The sequence below is a fragment of the Equus przewalskii genome, chromosome 1 (assembly GCF_037783145.1).
Source record: "Equus przewalskii isolate Varuska chromosome 1, EquPr2, whole genome shotgun sequence".
Classification (NCBI taxonomy): Eukaryota; Metazoa; Chordata; class Mammalia; order Perissodactyla; family Equidae; genus Equus; species Equus przewalskii.
The window spans coordinates 176,461,845-176,485,014 of record NC_091831.1 but is presented as its reverse complement, the minus strand read 5'-3'; the positions used below and the strand labels follow the sequence as shown (position 1 = coordinate 176,485,014).

General features: G+C 35.7%; 1 protein-coding gene across 9 annotated transcripts in view; it reads right to left on the bottom strand.

Moving 5' to 3' along the window:
- The window catches only part of LRFN5 (leucine rich repeat and fibronectin type III domain containing 5), a 249,267-nt gene that overhangs the window by 164,591 nt on the left and 61,506 nt on the right, over positions 1 to 23,170 (bottom strand). The window contains exon 2 of one of the 9 annotated variants that reach the window (XM_008531001.2): positions 6,867 to 6,950. The exons of the other annotated variants lie outside the window; for them this stretch is intronic. The gene's annotated coding sequence lies outside the window, so the exon portion shown is untranslated. The remainder of the gene's footprint in view (positions 1 to 6,866; positions 6,951 to 23,170) is intronic. 9 annotated transcript variants of the gene reach the window in all.

The window sequence follows — 23,170 nt, the reverse complement described above, 5'->3', positions numbered from 1 at the left end:
CATTATCAACCAGGAACTAATTTGAGAATAATTTACAGCATAAGATTGCTTGGAATCAGAAGTATGGTAAATTCAGGTCACAAATCTATTCCATATATGATAGTCAGTTTGAGGTTCTGAATTTTCAGGAGACTGGCTAGCTATCTACGCACCTCTTAAGCCCTGGTGCCAAATTCAAGAAAGAAAAGTTAGCATGTTTTTTCTTTCTACGTAAAGCATCTTTCTTACTTCTCTCATTCACTAAGCATGTCACTCCCCAGGACTTCGGCTTTAGATAGGCATCTCCTATGAGTCACACCATCTTACGTGTGTCCTGACTTTGTCTCTTGTCCCCTGCAGGGTACATATCATCCAAAAGACGGAGGCTCAAAATCACCCCAAGAGCAAGTAACAAGTTTATAAGTTCCTCACATCTCTAGCTTCCTATTTTCAGTTCATTTTTACGCTTCAGTCAGTATCCAATAATTTCCTGCAAGTTTTATATGTATGTGTGTGTGTGTGCATGTGTGTGTGTGTATGTTTCATATTTAACGAGCATTTTTTTCTTGTTTACACTAGGATGTTCCTTCTGGATATCTGGACTTCTCTTCTGACAGAAACTCATAAAATTTAAATATATATTTCCAATTGTGATTTCCTGAGTAATTTTCAGAATTGAGTTGTCAAATTATAGATCATTAAATAAATGTGAAAATCTAATAAAAAATGCATCTTATGTTATACTCTTTTCTTGGCAGCTATAACACAGTGAACTACTCTAATTTTCATGAAAACTATATTGTTACTATGTTGTTCTTACATTGTTACTGTAAATATTTTTGCATTAACAGGAAACCCTCTACTGAGTACATATTTGACAGAATATAACCACATTAGCTATTTCCAGAAAAAATTTAGAAAATTTATGCTAAATGCTTTCTAAGACTTGGCCCAGAGGTAATTTTCATAACCCATGATGCAGAAATAAGCCATTAATGAAACTTCATTAATATGACGTCCTTTCAAAATGTTTGTAAACTAAGGATGTTGGTCAGGATCTAGAAGTATTTCATGCTAATGTCAACACTAATGTATCCATATTCCCATGCAGTTTCAAATTGGAGCACACAAATTACTCATCTAATGTATTTATATCATTGCTTTTAAAATGCTTTGCCTAAAAACTATCCTGATCTATAATCTTTTAAGAGTTGTAAATTATGTAACATTATGTAACATTATTTTTAAAAATCTATGCATTCTTTCATGATATCTGAGTTTAAAATAGATAATAATTTATATGTAACACTTCAGTTACTCTAGTCTCAGAAGGAGAAATCTGAACTCTGGCTTTCAATATTATGAGGGTTTTTGTTTCTTTAGTTATTGTTATTTTTCTTTAAGTATGCTTACATCTAGTGATAAAGTCACTTATTAAGCAAGAATACATTATAGTTTTCTTTACATCTTGAAGCAAATGTTACAGTTTCATATAAAAAGACTGGTAGGCGTAAACACTTCTTTTACACATTTTGGGAGCTATTTATGACAAAATATGAGAAATGGAATTCAGAAATGGGAAAATCAATATTGGAGCATTTTCTTATTAACGCATTTATGAAACAATGTGAAAAATAAAAAGTAATTTCAAGTTCTAGTCCTCAGAAACCCGATGGGATTCCAGGTCTGTGTCCAAATATACACAGGAGGAATCTGGATCATCTCATTTAACAGACAAGTAAAGAAGACTGCTGAGGACTAATGAAAAGGACTTAAGAAGCAACAAAAGGAGGTTTTACTAGCCAAATCTGGGATAATTTGAGCGTAGTGTACTCAACAAGCAATCAATCCAACCAATAAAAAACATAATGATTATGTTTAGAGGATGCTGGGAAACCAAAATATTTTGCAAAGTTGTAAATAATTAAAGAAAAAGAATCAAGCATCTACCTTGCTTTTCTTCTACAGGAACTGTAGGTAAGTGTACCAGAGAGTTGATGAGAGTTTTACTTTCTAGAAGATTTTCAGGTAATAATGAAGAAAGAATGATAAACTCAGAATATCACCACTTTGCAAACCGTAATAAAATAATGAACCTCAATGATGATCAACAAATCATTAGTGAACAGCTGAAGGATAACTGTACAACAAATGTGTCAAGTTCACAATAATTGAGAGCTTGTATTCAAGAGAAACCTAGACATCATGTACATCGTGATAAAAAAAAAAATGGGATACACAACACAATCAATGAAAAATACTGGTCAAAAGAAATGTGGATTTGAATCTTATCCAGCCTCTATCTCTAACAACCAGTATACAGGAATTACAGCCAACAGAAAAATATGTGAAAAAGTTAGCAGTCAGCAAAATCCACAACGTGGGGCTCTATAAAGAACAAACCAGCCTACATCTTCAATTAATTCATTGCAAGGAGGAAAAAAGGATATGAGAATTCATAGACTGGAAGATACCCAGGAAACATAATCTAATTACAATTTGAGGGACTCATTTGGATCTCGATTAGAAGAAACCAATTATGAAAAGAATCTTATGAAGCAATATGGAAACTTGAACACTTATTGGCTATTTGATTATAAAAAGAAAGTAACGGTAATATTTTTCGGTGTGATAATAGTAACGCGAATTTGTTAAAACAAAAAGTCCTTAGCCTTTAACAATGCATGCTCAAACATTCACAGATGATATACTATAATGTGAGAGTTTCCTTTAAAATAATTTGAGGTTGTAGAAAGAGATTAAGTGGATGAAGATTAGCCATTTGGTGATAATTACTGAAGGTAGGTTATGTGCACTTAGGGGTTTATTATTCTGTTCTGTTTTTTTTAAACGTATGTTTGAAGTTTCCTGTAATAAAAACAACAAAAATATTTAAAATGCCATGCAATATGACCTCTATTAGGGATGTTTACTCCCAAAATGACAACTTCATTAATACTGAAAAATAAGTACTAATAAGAAATGTCTTACTATCCAATTCCGTACTTAATTAACAATCTTTTTTGAAGTCAAAAATTGGTTTTGATAATTTGTTAATTTCATAATTTGTATTGGTATTTATATATGTCATCTTATTTATTGCTCAGAACAGTTAACATATGTGATATTTAAACATCAGCAGATGTTTAGTTTTTGAATACCTATAAATTTGGTGAATAGCCACCCGATTAGTCCTTCAGGACCAGCAAACCTTTTTTCACAGGGACAGACAGGTTATATTTTAAGCTTTGTGGCAATACAATCTCTGTCATAACTATTCAACTCTTCTAATGCAGCACAAAAACCGCCATAGATGACACGCAGATGAAAGGGCATGATCCTGTTCCAGTAGAACAAGCAGCGGGCTGGATCTGGCCTGAGCACTGCAGTGTGTCACCTTCAGACAATTATTAGTTCAAATCAGTATGGTGTTGATAAAACAAGAGGAAACAGGTAAGAAGAGGAAGTCCAGATTTTAATATATATGAAAACAGAATAAATGGCAAGGGTGGTATTTTAATTCAGTGAGAAAAGGGTAATGAATTTTATCATTTTAATAAAAAATGGTGACACACCTAATATCCACACAGAAAAGTTATTTTAGACCCTTAACCACATTATTTATAAAAGCATATACAGATCTGATTAAATATTTAAATCTAGACAACAAAAATGTATTATCATCATCAAACTTGCTAAGAGACTAGAACTTAATGATTCCAACCACTGAAAAGAAAGGATCATTATGTAACATGATAGAGGGGTAATTATTGCCATAATGGCAATCATATTACAATACATAAATGTGCCAAACTAACATGTTGTACATCTTAAATTTGCACAATGTGACATGTCAAATACATTTCAATAAAAAATATTTAAATATGCAAAGTAAACCAATAATAGGCTTAGAAAAACTTTTCATAATTACGTATATTTGATCATTTGGGAAGAGTTTCTAACCAACACAGAAAAGTTAGAGGAAAAGGACATATTTGACTATATGAAAATTAAAACTTTTATGCAGTAAAATTTTTCATAAACAAATTTAATAGACAAACGATATACTTGGGCTAGTATTTGCAACGTAGGTGGCAGGGAGTACCTAAAATTTGATGGAAAAGACAATCCAACAGCAACATAAGAAAGGAAAGGGGTGGCAGAGAATGCCTGTGGCCTCCTCATGTGTATTCTCACCTTCTTTCCTAATAATAGAAACCTGCTTTTAAGCCTGGCCTTCTGCCAAAAATGTAAAACACTACTTTTCACAAACAATGTGATAACTATGTGCAGCGGCACCTACCTTCCAGCCAATGTGAAATAGGTGGGAAAAACGAATAGGTGCATTTAAGGAAGATTTATTTGAAAGGGACAGAGCAAGCACTTGTTCCTTCTCTCCCTGCTTCTCAGTGTCTGCAACGTAGATTTAATGGCTGAGGTTCCAGCCCACGACAGAGGACCAAGGAGAATATGCTAAGCATGCAGAGCACAGAGGGGACCCGGAGCCCAGGTCACAGCAGAAAGCCCCAACTCTTGCACAGCCTCCCTCTAGATCTCTTTTTTAGCAAGGAGAATCCACTTTCTATATAGTTCATGGTACTGTTATTTGGAGTGTTTCATTTAGTGCCGCTGAGTCTAGCTCTAACCAACAATAAGAAAACAACTCACATAAAAGCAAAATGATCAGCCAATAAACACGTGGAAAGATGCTCAAACACAAATTAAATTAACAGGGAGATATTAGATAACATCCACCACACTGATAAAAATTTAAACAATGGATAATAACAGCAGACGGCCTGGATACAGGGGAGACTCACATACTGCCAGAGGATTGTGAATTTCCACAGCCTTTTTAGAAAATGAATGGATAATACTAACAGAATCTTTGACCCAAAAAGTCTTCTCATGGGAATCTATCCCACTTAGGAAGAAAAAAAGAATTTGAGGGTTTAAGGAAAGTGCAGGATCTTTGTTATAGCATGTAGTAGTAAAAATCAACAGAAACAGTGTAAGTGATATCAATAAGTGATATCAGTAAGCATATGGATGAATAAATCATTACCAGATTTATTATGAAGGAATTAAAAGAAATAAATTGGAGGCATACTAACTGACATGGCAGGATTTCCACAAGGGATGCTTAAGTAATGAATATGGATTCTTTGAGCCTAGGTTTCTAAAAGTTAACAATGATAACATATATGAATAAGTGTGAGTTTGGGTATGTTTGATGATAGAAATGAAACATTTGTATTGCAGAATACAGAAAAAAAGATACGTGTATAGACTATACAAAGATCATTTACTATAAATATGTAAACCCTATATATATCATATATACAATATATGAGCATAGTGAGACATATGAAATTATAAGCATATTGCCATGGAGTAACTAGAGTAGGGACAGAGTCTGATGTGGATAAAGAGGAGTAGAGCCAAGCAAACAGGAAATAGAGAAAAACAATACATTACTCACTCGAAAAAGAGTCTATACAATTGCTTATATGATCTTATCATTGTTATACCTGTGTGTGTGTGTATGTGTGTGTGTGCGTGTGAATGATGTAGGAATAATCACCAAAATACTAGTGGCTATTGCAAAATGATTACAAAAGGTATTTTATGCTGCAAAATAATATGTATTATTTTTATCTAAAGTCTTTAACCTCAAATTGTACTAGTTTCATTACTAAACAAACAATTACCTATTCATCTCAAGAATTTTCACAATCTACAGCAACATACTCTGAGAACTGGCAGCTATGACAACATCAGTATTTATGTGTCATTAGGATCTCTGCAGTCTCCAAGAAAGCAACTTAGGCCACAGCTGCTGCTTAGAGCAGTGTCGACTGTTTTGGTTTTTGATTTTTAGTATTTATTTATTTTTACATTTTAACTGAATAGATTTTGAGACTCATTTGCAATTATATTAGATAATTTATAAGAAAAATTGTTACTCCCTCCTTTTGAAAAATGATACATTTTAGCACTTTAAAACGCTTCTAGAAACAAACAAGTGAACTAGTCAAGTCAATAATAACTTATCCTTATAATTAATAGATGATGCATACAGCTGACTGCCCTACATACATCACTTCCGCAATGTATATCTCATATGTATCCTTCATTCTTCAAGAGCATTTGAATCATGAGCTGAAGCCAGAAACCTAATTATTTACAATAAGCTTATTTCTCCAGCGATGTATCACATATAGGTATCATCTTTATTTCCTCACCCAAAATATTTTTAGAAGGATATTTATTCCGTCATGTACATAACCAAGGAACGAATAGGAAGGAAGGTGGCGTGATCCTTCTCACATCATGGTGGCTACTAGATTTGAAGATCAGCCAAGGAAGTGAGCTGTTGGAAAGAACTTTATCTTAAATATTGACAACAGATAAGAGTGGAAGAACTATTTGTAAATCTAAGAAACAAGCTCATTAATTAATAATAAATTCCTTCTAAAAAAGTACAAAGGATAAGAAACACCTCAGCAACTGATAAAATAGGTGACAATATATTTTGATATTGCTGACATATTTTGACAAATTGGTGACAACATATTTTGGACATGAGGATAAGGACAATCATGCCAAGTATAACAATGTCTAGAAAATGGAGGTGAAATTCTCCATGGAGGCTAGGTACAAGCAATATGGTACCAGATGTAAAATGCTGAGAAGATGAGACAATGTGGGGAGGGGGAAAGGAAATCATGTGGCTGCTATGGAGGTTGTAATAACTCTCCAAACTACAGCTATGGCTGCTGACATCAAAAGACATCAAAAGACAGCCTCCACATACAGAGAATAAGAGAAGACTCTTTACTTAAATTCAAAGAAACACAATCCAATAGCCATTTGGAAAGGTCTACCTTGGCCACTGTTGGTCCACAGACTTCTTTTTTAAATTTTGTTGTCCTTCATCCACTTCTGGTGGAGACGTGTTCTTCTTGAATCTAGAATATAGAAGGTCATACTCTGCAGGTAGAAAATTCTGGTGTAAATAATGGAGCTGGCTAGATTGGAATGATAAGCAAATCAGACACAGATTTTTGAGAACTCCTCTATCCTGATGCTCTGCTTCACATTGTTACCATAAGTATCAAGTCCCATTAAAAGAAAAATTCCTCCAGAAGTGTCTCACTAAAAAGATAAAAAGTTAACGGGGCCGGCTCCGTGGCCGAGTGGTTAAGTTCGCGCGCTCCGCTGAGGGGGCCCAGGGTTCGGATCCCGGCGCGGACATGGCACCGCTCGTCAGGCCACGTTGAGGCGGTGTCCCATATCCCACAACTAGAAGGACCTCCAACTAAGATATACAACTGTGTGCAGTAGGGGTTTGGGGAGATAAAGCAGAAAAAAAAAAAAGAAAAAAGTTAAGTGACTTCCTTGAGTCATACTTGTACAGCAGGGATTTTAGGAAACAATTCAACCTTAAAATAAGACTGGCCCCATGACAGAAAGCACCAGCTAGGTGGCAATATCTCGCAGGCCTGGGGCAAGGTTCTCAAGGAGGCTGTATATGCTCTGACTCAGTGCCCAACATATAGTGTGGTTTCTCTAATAGCCAGGATTCATGGGTCCAGGAATGTGGGGGTGGGGGGAAGAATGGGAGTGGCATCCCTCACTATTACCCCTAGTGACCCATAGCAAAATTTTTGATTCTTATTCCCATGACTTTGTTCTCTGCTGGCCTAGATGTCTTAGTTCCAGAGAGAGGAATGCTTCTACAAGGAGACATGACAATGATTTCATTGAACAGGGAGTTAAGACAGCCACCCAGATACTCTGGGCTCCTCATGCCTCTGAACCAACAGGTAAAGAATGGAGTTAGTGTTGGTTGGGGTGATTGATCCTGATTACCAAGGTGAAATTGGACTGTTACTCCACAACGGACGTAAGGAAGAGTATGTCTGGAATACAGGAGATCCTTTAAGATGTCTCTTAGTATTACCACCTCCTGTGATTAAGGTCAATGGAAAACTACAACAACCCAATCTAGGCAGGACTGCTGATGGCCCAGATCCTTCAAGAAAGAAGGTTTGGGTCTTCCATCAGGGCAAAGAACCACAACCAGCTGAGGTGCTTACTGAAGGCAAAGGGAGTACAGAATGGGTAGTAGAAGAAGGTCATTATAAAACCCAGCTGTGACCATGTGACTAGTTACAGAAACAAGGACTATAACTACCATGATTATTTTCTCTTTATTGAGTTATGAGTAAGTTTGTGTGTCTATATCTAAATACATTAAGCAAACATCTTTGTTTTGTTATTTCTTCTCTTATTCTTTTATCATGTAACATAAGATGTATTGACTCTGTATTGTATTCAAGGATTGTTAATTTTACATCATAGTATTTAAGTTACAGGATATGAGGAGAAGAGTAAACATCATCCAAGGACTTTATCTCCTCTTGTGGGGAAGGGATTAGTGTGTTTTCAGATGTATGCAAGATAAGTTGTATCATGTTAGGTGGAATTATGACCTTGGTATTATTTTTATTTGGAGATTAAGTATGATTTAAGGTGCTATGTATAGTTGTCAAGCTGACAAGGGGTGGACTTGTGATGGTTAATTTTATTTGTCGACTTGACTGGGCTGAGGGATGCCCAGATAGTTGGTAAAACATTATTGTTGGTTGTGTCTGTGAGATTGTTTCCTCACAATATTAGCATTTGAGTTGGTGAACTGAGTAAAGAGGCTGGCTCTCCCCAATGTGGGTGAACATCATCCAATCCACTGACAGCTGGAATAGAACAAAAAGGTGGAGGAAGGACAAATTCCACCACTCTGCTTGAGCTGATACATCCATCTTCTCCTGCTCTCGGGCATCGGTGCTCCTGGCTCTTGGACTTTCAGACTCAGATCAAGACTTCCACCACCAGGCCCCCAAGTCTCAGGCTTCTGGACACAGACTGAATTACACCAGAAGCTTTCCTGGTTCTCCAGCTCACAGTCAGGAGCTTGTGGGACTTCTCAGCTTCCATAACCATGTTGAATCAATTCCTATAACAAATCTTCTTTTATATATCTCTCTCTCTATATATATCCTATTGCTTCTGTTTCTCTGGACAACCCTGACTGATGCACAATTGGACTTTAAAATAACACTTGCCCCATGACATCAAAAATCAGAGCCTTAATGGTTTAATGTACCATGACATCCAGTAGATTGGAGATTGTTTCTAATCATGAACAAGTAAATATTTTTAAAACTTAGTTTAAGGAGTACAAAAATTACGTCAGATTTACTTAAACAGGATCTCAACATGGCTATCCAAAACATTTGGAGGCTGGCTTCCAGGAAGAATCTCCTAACATGACAAGGGGTGCTAGAACTTATATATGCCTTAATTGGAAAGGTGGAGGATAAAAGAAGTGACTTTCCATGAAGAGGCAGCTTTTCAACCATAGTATTAAGGTGAAAAGAAAGCTTCTTCCACTTCAGGTGATATAAATCTAGTTCTGAAGACCAAGAGATAGTGATCGCAATCTCAACCAGAAACACATGACCTCGTAGGCCAACTGGATGCCGAAATGCCTTCTAAAAATACCTCTTCTCAATGAGATGACTGCACCTCAGAACCCTGTGCAACAAGGCCCAGTTGTGTGTTACACAGCTTGGAGCTGAACATGTCTGATGTCCCGTTTTCCAGCATCCATGTGAATCACCAATGCCAGACTTTAATGACTACTACGTAGACGGCTGAGTAAATAACTCTTAATACAGTAAACATATATCAGATTGATAGGGAGACATCACTTCATTTTACCTGGAAACAATGAAGATCTTTAAAATAATGTAAATTGTTCTGAATTCCAAGAAATTCATAATTATGGGCTCCATCTAGTTCCAGGGGGTAAAAGGACTTAAATATTAAGGCTGCTTCCTAGGAGAGTCAAATTTGGAAATCTTGCACTTCCCATATATAAGGAAAGATCAAAAAGATATCCGATCCCTTATCCCTGGAGAATGAAGTAACGCCATCATCAACACTTAGGCTAACTAGAAACATAGGCAAATACAAAAAGGGGAAGAAAAATGAAAGTTTGTCCTCAGGAGAGCCAAATTTGAAAATGCAATAGTTCTCATATATTAAAATGTTAAAAAGATGTGCATTCCTTTCTGGCCTCAGAGAATGGGACAGTATCAATCATCCATATTTAAGTAACTCAGGTGTAAACAAAAGGGAGTTAAAGTCTCGATTCAGGCGTCCTTCTTTCTTTCTTTTTCATTTTTTTTTTTTTTTGAGGAAGATTAGCCCTGAGGTAACTACTGCCAGTCCTCCTCTGTTTTTGCTGAGGAAGCCTGGCCCTGAGCTAACATCCCTGCCCATCTTCCTCTACTTTATATGTGGGACGCCTACCATAGCATGGCGTGCCAAGCGGTGCCATGTCCACACCCAGGATTCGAACCGGCGAACCCCGGGCCACTGAGAACTGGAACATGGGAGCTTAACCACTGCGCCACTGGGCAGGCCCCAAGGCGTCTTTCTTTCTTCCTGCTTCAGAGAGAAGACTCCAATTTGAGCAGAGGAGAAAGCACTTCAGTGTGAAGGACACTCCACATTGACACAGTGCTTTAACTCAGGTAAGAGTTGAGTATTCTGAAAAGTCAAAGAGGGACTTAGATATTGTTTACAGTGTTTACTGCAAGGCAGAGGATACGTAACTCCCATTTTACTGACGAAACCAGAAGGTCGAAGTCCTCCGGAGAGGTGTGGTAAAGGGGGGAAAAGGTCATGATAATGCTGACCAAACATTCTGAGTCTAGTGTACCACCTGGCAGTATCATCTGTGGAAAAGAAAGTGTGCTGATTTCCAAAGGCTTTCACCATGAAATGATCATCAAATCTGGGGCATTTACTCTGGGAAATGTGCACAGTATTCTAGACAAGTATTTATAAATAGTCATTCTCCCAAAGGAAAGACGATGAGGAGCAAAAACTGCTGTGTGTTGCAACCCTTTGATAAAAGAAAACACTTTAGCTGGGAAAGAACACTGTCACTGTCATTGCTCTGAAGGCCATTCTGTTTAATGGAAAAAATGTACCCAAAGAGAAAACTGAGAAAACTGGCCAAATAGACTGTAAAAATTAACACAATTTTTTACAAGCAGACAAAATGTTTTCATTTCATGGGCATGGAGAATAATTTGATTGTTCAGGGAAAAAACAAAAAGGAAAAGTCCAATGGTAGTTTATAGAAAAGTTTTCTTCCAAGAGGGAGTAATTTTTGAGGTAACCATTAACTATATTAAATTTTTCATCATAATATAAGCACATGGTGTATAAATCAGAACTCATTATCAAATATCACCACTCATTATCAACATTAACAAGATTGGAAAAAATTAATTGACATAATTAAAATAATTAATTTTAAATTGCTAATTAATTAAACAATTATATTCCATTTGTAGAAAAGATAGACATCACCATCAGCCTTTGATGGCTACACTGCAGTCTTAAAACATTCCTAATTTTTAAATCTGGATTATTATTTTTTCCCACTTTAAGTCTTACCAGGAGATCTAAAAGGATCTTCCAATAATTCAGTCAGACGCTGGAATCTGACAATGGTACAGGAGTACCAAGGTTTGAAAAGATAACCGGCTTATTTAGAGTCTACAAAAATACACTTTGAAGTATTTTAGCTTGGGAGAAGGGGACTGTTTCACCAAGTGCTTTCTCCCTTTCATCTGAGAGATAGAAAATGTATACATTTAAATAGCATTGCATTTCCACTTGTCTCCAACGAATACTGAGAATATTAATGTGATCATGCACAAAACACACTGAGCTCTTGAATAGAAGTTGTCTACTTATAACCAGAATTCTAGTAAGTACACATGCACTGTGCCAGTTTTCCATATTGATTTAATTCAGAAGTGTGGACTGTATGAGGTGCCTGAGTTACTGTTTCATCATTCTGCCAGCCCTCCCCCCTCCCAACTCTCTCTTCATCCTTGTAAGTCACTTCGCCACTCTGCCACCTTCACTACTAGGTGCCTCTAATCTCTCTGATTGTCTGCTATCATTCTTGTGAGCTACACCTGGAACTCTTTCTATGACAATCTCATTTGAATCCACTCAGTCTCTTTGAGGGACATTTCAAATCAATTGAGTCCTTTTTATCACCTTCCTTCACCACATTTTTTGCTTTATCAGAAACTTGGCATTTCCTAAACATCAACAGTCATCTTGCTCAAGTGCTTATTATGAAAAGGCCAATTGTCTCTCCTGGCTCCTGATTATGCGAAAGAAGGTAATGAGGGCATGGTTCTTGCTGGCCAGGTCACTTTTCATTTAAAATATTGGCAGTAGGGGCTGGCCGAGTGGCAGAGCGGTTAAATGTGCATGTTCCGCTTTGGTGGCCCGGGGTTCACTGGTTAGGATCCCAGGGTAAAGGAAGATGGGCATGGATGTTAGCTCAGGGCCAGTCTTCCTCAGCAAAAAGAGGAGGACTGGCAGCAGTTAGCTCAGGGCTAATTTTCCTCAAAAAAAAAAATATATTGGCAGTAGAGTCGAAAGAACACAGACTCTGCATGAATCACCTTGAGTAGGTCATTTAATTTCTCTGAGCCGTGGTATCTTCATTTGTAAAATGCACAAAACTTCAATTTTTCTAGGCTTCACTCACTTGTGTTTACAGATGGAGTCATGTTAATAACAGTTACAAAGATTTCATTTAAATTCTCCCTTACCTGCTCACTCAGCATCCATCTACCAAATCAGAACAGAATCTTCAGAATAAGTCTTACATCTATTCATGGGCAGGTCCATTCTCCCTGACATTGCCACTGCTCTACTGGGTTCTGCTTCAATTAGCTGTTTGGCCAGGCATCACATAGCTAAAGAGGGGAGTTTGTTAAAATGCAGTTTCTGAAGCAGTAGACCTGGGTTGAGGCTTGAGGTTCTGAGAAGCCAAATCTGAGAAGAAAATTTTGTCATTTGTGACAGCATGGGCGGACCTTGAGGGCATTAGGCTAAGTGAAATAAGTCAGACAGAAAAAGACAAATACTGTATGATCTCACTCATATGTGGAATCTAAAACTATGGAACTCACAGAAACAGAGAGTAGAGTGACGGTTGCCAGGGGCAGTGGGTTGGGAGAAATGAGTGAAGGTGGTCAGCAGGTACAAACTTCTAGTTATAAGAAGACAAAGTTCTGGGGATGTAATGTACAACATGATGACTACAGTTTCTGCTGTATGATCTATTTTAAAGTTGTTTAGAGAGTAGGTCCTAGGAATTCTCATCACAAGGGAAAAAAACTTCTTTTTGTATCTATATGGGATGACAGATGTTAACTAAACTCACTGTGGTAATCATTTCACAATATATGTAAGTCAAGTCAATATGCTATACACCTTAAACTTACACAGTGCTGTATGTCAATTATATTTCAATAAAACTGGAGAAAAAAAGAAAAGAACTATTCACAACTATCCCCTTCATGCACGAGATTCTTTTAATTTTTCCCCTAGCCTCTACAATTTTCCCAGAAACCAATATCTCAAATATTTCTCAATTGTAATAATTTTCTACCTGATTTCTCTGGCTCATTCCCTTCCTTAAGCAATGACATAGCCTAATTCCCCCACAATAAAATTCCCATGATGGTTTTTAGCTTCAGAAAATATTTTAATAGTTCACCTTTTCTATGATATAAAAGAAAATCTTATAAATATATTATTAATCACATAAAATGTAAACAGGTCAATATTTCATTTTAAACACAAAGATTGAGAGAATTTTTTTAAAAAAGTATATTCTGTTTGTAATAGTCATACCTTAAGAAGGAGGACATAGAAAAGTTGAAAATAAAGAGATGGAAAAAGATAACTTCCCCACAAAAAGAGCTGGTGAAGCTGTATTTATATCAAAGTATATTTTAAAACAAAATCCTTTAGTTCAAATAAAGATAAAAAATTTAGTAACAATGAGTCAATACACAAGGGAAATATTAAAATTACCAAAATCTCTGCTTTTAACAACAGAGCCTCTAAATATTTAAGCAAAAACTGACAGAACTCAAAGGAGAAATAGACAAATCCATAATCACAGTGGCATATTTTAACACGTCTCACAGTAATTATAAGATAGTCAATATTAATAAGAAGATTTCTGCTTCTGATTGGAAGTAGAAAGTTCCTTAAAAGATTATTGACTTTTGAAAGCAAAAATAATAACAATGTATTCTGGAGTTTATAGAACATGCTGATGTAAAATACATACCAATAATTGTACAAAGAGGAGGAAAGAGTACTGGATAGATATGATGATGAATATTACAGACAGACATTAAAGATGAACGTTGCAAATTCTAGAGTAATCACTAAAACATAGTAGATGTGTACCTGCAGATATAAAGGAATTGAGATGATATTTAAAAACATTCAGTTTGTACAGAAAATAAACAAGGAGGAATAAAGAAGAGATGAGACACACAGAATGCCAATAACACTGTAATTAAAGGAGAGATTGTTAGAATATATAATAAGGTAAAGACACCGACAAGTTAAAAGTAAAAAGACTGGAAAAAAAAATACCTTGCAACCACTGATCATAAGAGACCTCTCAGGGTGAAACCATATCCCAGACTGACATGTGCGAGAAAGGGAGCCTTCAGCTTTTTGGCTGCTCATGCCCATCGGAAAGCTTCCATAACATGGAGCTGGGTGGTGGGGGCAGAGGGGGCGGTAATGGAGCTAGTCATGGCTCAAATGCCACAGTGTCTCCCTGTTCTGTTGGAGATATAGTAGAGATTCTTGAGTGGATGTTTCTCTGTTTGCTGTATGCCCATAGGGTAATTTCCACAGACTTTAAGTGATAATGTTTTATAATTTTCACTTAACTTGTTTTGCAAGGGAGTTCTGCCAAGCTTTTTACTTCATCATCCTGCAAGTTAATCAACCACCATTCATTTTTGAAAAGCACTAATTTCATTTGGTCAAATGTGAAAAAATAAAAGGATTATTCCTTTAGGTCTTAATATGCTAAGATTCAATAAATAATAAAATCATAATAATTTCATATATTTAACTCATAAAATATAGATCTTGCATTGAAAGCATGAAGCAGAAGAAAAGCACAAGATATATATATATCTTATATATCTCATATATTTTACATATATATATATATAAAGCACGATGGAATATCTTTTATTGATCAAATTGAATATTACTGGTTTTGTCCCTACATATTAAACAGGCGTGAATAGAAACAATAAATCATCAAAAATGGTCCCTAACATTTTGTGGGAGAAAATACGTATATTCACATACCCCAAATTCTACAATTTCAGAGGGTTTGTGGCACTCCTGAAGCTCATTCACAAATCCCAGTGAAAGGATTCTTGTATTCAAGGAACATCTAATGAGCATCATCTAAAAACAGAAAGATATTTGAGTTGCCAGAACGATGAAGAGACTGAAGGTTATAACTTGATTTTCAACTTGGATCCATAAGACGGATACATAACATGTAAGAAATGTGTTGCTATATTGAGTCTAATTATCTATTTGTGAGAGAAACACACAGGCATTAGAAGGGATCAAATAATTAAAACATGATCTGTACTCTTTTAGAAGTATTTGATTAAAAGCTAAGTGAAATTTTCAGTCCAGTGCAATTAGGTGTCTGGATGAAGCGCACAGAGCTGTTTCTGTCAGAAAGAATGCCCTTAAACTGATCTGAAGGAAGGGTAGGATTTGAAAAAACAGAAAGGAATAGGAATAGAATCTTACACACGAGACAGAGGTGAACTTAAGGGGCAAATCAAACACAGGAAGAAGTGAATAAAAATAACTAGTATTTGTAGAGTGCCTACTATATGCCAAACACATTTCTAAAGCATTTTACCTGTGTTAACCTCATTTACTCCTAACAATATCTAGTAAGGTAGTCACTTACAATCTCAATTCTACAAATAAGGAGATGGTGGCATCCAGAAAATAAGTACTTGTCTTAGGTCAGCATGTACAGCTGGAATTTGAACATGAATTAAACTTCTGGCTTCCAGAAAGAGTACTATTAAGAAGAGAGGAAATAAGTCTGGCTAGACCTAGCCCATGGCCAGATGCTGAACAAATAGGTTTAGAATCAAGATTTGGCTCTGAAGTATTTGATCTCTTCTGCACATATGGTGAGATATTAGAGTTTCCTGGGCTTGGAAGTCATACCACAAAGCGATGTTTTAGAAAGATTTACTTAACAGTCTTGTTTGAAGAGAGGTGAATTGTTGAAAGAGGTACTGGAGTGAAAGAAACAAGGATTAGTTGCTTGAAGAGAGACCGGGATGCACAAACAGGGGTGACAAGCTAAAGACGCTGGTATCTAAGTTGCAAGGGCAGCCAACAAGCGAATTGCTAGGAGCAGGAAAAAAGAGAAATATTTTGAAGAGGAAAATGCTAGTTGGTTGCTCTGCATTTTTAGGCTAAAATGATTATTAGTTGCCCATTAAGATAATTTTTAGGCTTTAGAAAAGAAAGCACATATTTTCATCTTAGACAATTATCTTATTAAGAACTTGATTTCTTTTTAAATTATAAAATTTCTTGATAATAGTAATCTCTTTTCATGACTTTGTCGAATATTATAAACATCCTGTTTTCAGTGTATTCTCATATTAGAAAATGAATTCCCTTTGTAGCAAAGGGTGACCTTTATTATTAGACCTACAGAACTAATAATAAATTAAAAGAAAAATAGATATTAATATTTTTTACTTTGAAATCCTCATGGTCCATTTTGCTAACATTTTTGTCCTTGCAGAAGAAGCAGTTCAAAGTTTTTACAAAATAATAAAATACAACCTTTAAAAACTAAAATAGAACATATAAGAAATGATAGCACAATGTAATAGAATTCATCATCATTAAAGGAATACTGGCTGAAAGTTCGATAATAGAAAATTTAGTCTGATTCTCTCACTATCTTGCTTTCTGACATTATGCCAAAGTATCTTCCTGGGTCTTATTTTACTATCTGCTAAAATAAAAATGATGGACAAATTTTGGGCCTCTCCAGTAAGGAATTAAGATTTTATAACTCAATCAAAAATAAACTGTCCCCAACTTAGAACAGTTCGACTTATGATTTTTCAGCTTTACAATGGTACAAAAGCAATATGCATTCAGTAGAAAGCACACTTCAAATTTTGAACTTTGATGCTTTCCTAGCTAGCAATATGTGGTACAATCCTCTCTCGTCATGCTGGGCAGAGGTAGCAAGCACAGCTCCCAGTCAGCCACACTATCACAAGGGTGAACAACCAACACACTTAGAACCATTCTGTACCCAGACAGCCATTCTGTTGTTCACTTTCAGTACAGTATTCAGTCAATTACATAAGGTATTCAACACGTTATTATAAAATAAGCTTTATGTTCGATGATTTTGCCCAACTGTACGCTAATGTAAGTGTTCTGAGCACGTTTAAGGCAGGCTAGGCTAAGCTGTGATGTTCAGTAGGTTAAGTATATTAAATGCATTTTTGACTTAACAATATTTTCAATTTATGATGGGTTACCAGGATGTAATCCCATTGTAAGTTGAGGAAGATCTGTGTCACCAAAGATGAAACTCAAAACAATAAACTTCAGAGGCCCAAAGGCCCACTGTGCCAAAGTAATAAATAAAATTAATATTGTTACAGATGGCTTGAAACATGCTATAGATAAAAATTTTTACTTTGAACTTCTCAAAGGGATACTTCCCCTAATTAACCTTTTATAAGTTCAATTTATTTTTCTGAATGGTTAATACATTTATGCCATTCACTTATCAAAAACACAAACAAAATTATACAATTAAAATTGTCCTAATTCCTATACTCATACACCCAGGTCCTATATGACACCTCCGATAATATGTTTCTTCCAGCAGTTCTTTATATATATATATATATATATATATATATATATATATATATGTGCATATATAAATGTATATTTTTATCGGGCTGCATTTTTACCCTATGATATTGTACTTTACATACTGTACAGCAACCTGACTTTTTAACTTAACAGCATAGCTTGGCTATCTTTCACCTCTCTGTTTACAGAGCTTTCTTATTCTTTTTATAATTATTAGAGTTGGAGAGCTTTCCATTGTATGGACACCCCTTAGTTTATTTAACTGTCAAACACTATGGAAATTTACATTGTTTCCACTATTACACTAAGGCTACAGTGAAGATTTCTGTACAAACTTTATTTCATGCATATGTGACCACAGGACTTGTAATAAATCCCTGGGAGAAGAAATGGCTGGGTTAAAGCGTGCATATAGTTTTAATATTTATAGACCTTTCAAAATCATCCAACATGGAGCTGTACTGCTTACCTTCTCACAGACAACAAATGAGAGTGTCATTTGGCTCCTAATAACCATCCTAGTCGTGTGGGTTTAACAAGCTTACGGATGTTCATCAATCCAAAAAAATTCTATCTGTGTTGCTTTAATTTGAATTTCTATTAGGATTCTGATGGACATTAGGCTTAGGATTAAGACATTATTTCCTATGTATAAGAGCCATTTTATCATATTTCATTAGATGTCTTCCCTTTTGTATGAGTTTAATTTTTGTCTTCTTCTTGACTTCTAGAAACTTTTAGCAGTATTATGAAATTTCTGTGATATGAGTTGCAAATAGTTTCCCCTGCCTTTGCATTTGATTTCAGTATTGTTTGCTGTACAGATTTTATTCTAACGTACCTGATTTTTCTAATCTAATTATTCTTCCTTCTGCGGGTTCCAGATTAGGGATTATGGTTATGAAGCACTGCTCCATTTTAAGATTATAAATTTTCTCTGGTTTTCTTCTTATATTATTAAGATTTCATATTTACATATAAATGTTTTTATCTATTCATCTTGGTAAATGGTTTAGATATGGAGCACTTTTTTTTTTTTGCTAGTTTGCTACCCATTTCTCACCACGCTGTTCACAAATCAGTCATTTGGCTCTGTGAACAAAATTACGTATTTTTATTACATAGCTGCCAAGATTATTCATCCTGAGTTTCCACTTTTTTTTTCTTCTCTTATGTATATAGGGCATAATTGCTTGAAAAAACTAAGGAAGTACCAATAAATGTATGCATATATATGTATATATTTATATTCATAAATAAATGAAATGTTTAGAAGAATAAAAGCCGGAGCTAAACACAACAGATAAAGTCAGTGGTATTCAGTGAAGTATATGGTGCCCTCGGCTGGGTTATTCTTCAGGAAATCGAATTCCTATGTAAATTCTGCTGGGTACCTGGTAAAGATACCAACTATAAAATATTTACTTCAAACCTGAAAGACATTAATTCTAATGTGTAAGTGTAATTACATGAAAAAAATTATTCTCTTATAAGCGATTTGTAAAGCTGTCTTGAACTTGAGGAGAGTATTCTGTGTGGAAAATTCTAAAGCTTTTTGGGGTAGTGGCAAAACCCAAAAAGACATGTGTAATTAATAATAGATGCTTTTTAAACTACCTTCAAAGAAGTTCCTGTCGACCTAGGATTTTTTATTAAACTCGATAGTATTGTGGGACAACAGGGGGGCTACAACATGAGAGAAAGACAGGAAAAGAAAACACACACACATTTAATCACCCAAGGTCACAGAGTAAGAAACTTTGGATGAAAAATTGAGTACTGAATGCCAATTTCAAGTTCTTGAAGTTGAATATGTAATATAGTCTCTTTCTTAAGTCTCCCCTACAAAATTTTCAATCTAAATTACAACAAAAACATTAAAAAATGCATTTTGTGATATCTGACATATAATTAAAATGAAGACCTAAAATGAAAATAAATAGTTTTAATTGAGTCATCTGATGCAAACTACTGAAATGCTGTTAAGAACGGCTATTTATAATCAATCATTATACGCCAAGTGAGCACTGTTGGAAGCATTTCCCTTATATGAACTCATTTATTCCTCAAGTAACCAAATGAGCTGGATATTATTATTATCCCCATTTTATAAGACAGGAAGCTGGAGCAAAAGGGATTTAATAACATGCCCAAGGTTCTACAGCCGGTAATGATCCAGCAACGCTGTAACAAAATGAAAAATGACAGCTTCAATACCAGGTCTGGCATGAAGGGATCTAGAATAGACTGTAGAAATAGCTATAGAGCCCTAATGAACACAGCCAAGATGTCCACTGCACATTATCGAAAGTACCCTCTATGTTCAAGAATCACAAGTCACCAGCTATAAATGGCTATAACTGTCAGAAGTCATGCTCAGTAGCTGTCAGTATAAGTCAAAACTAGAAGACAGGATCCAGTCCTAATTAAAGGAAGACTCAGAGAAAGAGGCCACCAGTCCAAACTTAGAGGGTGAGTAGGAGATGTTGGCTGACCAAAGAATTTTATAGATAGAAATCTAGCTATTCCACCTGGGCCCACACTGGAGAAAAAGGAATGCTCAAATTCATAAATAAGCCAGGGGTTGACAAGCCCAAAGAAAGAACCAGTACCACACAGACTGATGAGAGGGGCGGGGATGTGGACATCCAGCAGTCACTTCTGAGCTCCACAGCTACACACATCCCTGTCCAGAGCGGTAGGCACTAGCCACATGGGACTATTTACGTTTAAATTTAAACTAATTAAAGCTAAACAAAATTGAAAATTCAGTTCCCCTATCACCCTAGCCCATTTCTGGTGCTGAATCACACATGCAGCTATGTCTACCATAGGAGACAGCGCTGCGAGAGTGTAACAACTTTCCCCGAAATCCCCCTTACTGAATACAGGGTGATTTTGTTTACTATTGTTACAATTTTACTATTGTTTTACCTCAAATTTTAGCAAGAATTGACTCAATCCTGATGTGTGTAGGATGTAGACACATAAGAAATTTAAAAATGTAGAGTCAGAAAAAACAAAGCAAGGAGTGAGCGTGTGACCGCCTACACAGCACCTTGAAGCCATCATCATCCTTCTCTCAGCCAGCAGGCAGGCCATCGTGTTCTGTTCACCTCGATCCACGAGCAATGGCTGACAAGCCCTTCCTAAGACCCTCCCACCACCGAAAGGATTTAACGGGAGCAAGAATTTTTTCCTGGCCTTTTGTTTCCCTTAGGAGGACAATTCCTAAGCCACAAAATTGAATGAAATAATGGAATCCACATATAAAAACAACTTTTCAATCAATTGAAAATTAATTCTCCTAGCTTGCATTTTTCCCTCTCAGACATGCATGCTCTCTAGTTAAAAGGAGCCTCTAGCCTGACTCATTTTGCCGTTTAGCAGAAGTAGTGATAATAATTTGAAATATTCGTTAAGGAAGCTAAAACTAATACTACCTTTGCTGTTTAGTGTGGCCCAGCAAAAGACACTTTAAACACTCTAAACATCAGTTTTCATGTCTGAAAAACGGGGATAAAACTTATATTATCCACTACAGCTGGGATTTTTTGAGATTTTTAAAAATGTGAATCTCTTCCAAATTCTAATGTCTTGTAACCATGATTACTATTCAGTGTGTCAACAAAATGAGAAAAGAGGAAGCACAAATTAAATACATCATTGATCAATTTTCTTTCAAAGGCACCTAGAGACATCAGGATAAAATAGTTTTAAAATGCTTGGAAAATGTGACTTCTCTGACTTCTTAGCTCTTTTCGATTAACGTTGGTAATATGGATTTTTTTTTGCACAAATTAAACAGAATGCTAATTAAATTGGGAGTGGGACTCGGTCTCTGAAGAAATCTCCCAGTTAAAATAAAATAAATAAATAAATAAATAATCATAAATAATAAATAAAATTAAAAAATAAAATTAAAAAATAATATAAAATAAAGTGAATAAATAATAAAAATAATAAATAAAATAAAAAAATAAAATATCTTTGAACTAATATATGACCAAACATATTTCATACTGACACAAAATATACCTTGAAGCTAGTAACTTCAATTTTATGAAATATTCAGTCACAACTGAATGTAAAACAGATGTCAAACAATAAATTTACCATGGTATTATAATTGAATTGACATTCCTAACTAGAAATGAACAAAACTTTCAAAGTCAGAAATGTATTTTGTAATTTAAGTGAATAGTAGGTATCAGTTCTAGACATTAAGACCGGAGCGGGCATTTTGTAAAGCACCACCGTTCCCCTCGCCAAGGAGCCGATTCAGCTTCATCTTATTACTAGTTTCTAAAAATAGAAACTGTATGTTTATACTAAAACTTTCAGAGTTAAGAGAAGCAAGAAAGTAAGCAGGATAATGTAATAGTAAAGTTTAGTTGCCCTTGGGCTGAAAATCCCAAATGCATCTTCCTGTGTGACGCCTTGCTTGTAATTCTGATGTTCACCATTGCCGACCCCTGTAAACCATATCTCGCTGCCTCCTAGTCAACACTCTCAACCCAAAGAATCCGTAAGCGCTGGGAGAAAATGCCCAGGTGGGTTTCCTGCACTGGATGGAGGCCAGATGAGAAACGTCCAAGTCCCACCAATTACAGGGGTCTCTGAATGGTCCCTCTTACCCCTCCTCTGGTAGCCCCTCGTACAAAGTCCTAACGCAACCCACTGCTCTTCTTCCCTTTGTTTTCTTTTAGCTTTTGTATGCAAAGATTCCCCTATAAGAGAACATTCCAGAAACTGCAGTAGCATATCATTGTCTTACACCTGGCCACGAGCACCTTCCCGCATAAAAGACTATTGGAAACCAGAGAGCAGGAGGATTCTGAGACCATACATTCTCTTTAAAAAGTCAGAAAAGGAAGTCAAATTTAAGAACGTGCATTTTCAAGCTGTCTAGTCAGGATATAATATTATATAATTATATACAATAAATATAACAATATTGATATAGTAAGCAAAATGTATAATTTGAAGAAAATAAGCATTATTTGTAAGCCAAAGAGAGCAAAATGGTTTACTGACAAATTATCGTACGCTGAGCACCCAGCTGAAATATAAGCATTGGTGCCCAGACATCTGATGGTCACCCTGCAGACAGAATTACTGTCGTCACACACAGCCTGTCTTCTCAGGTATTGATCTGTGCGGACTATATCTCAATTCAATCCATACCAACATGTTAGGAGAAAAGATTCAATCAGAAAGAATTTTAAAAACTATTTCACTGTAGAAAAACAATTATTTTGTGATTGAATGCATATTGCATAATTATCCCTAA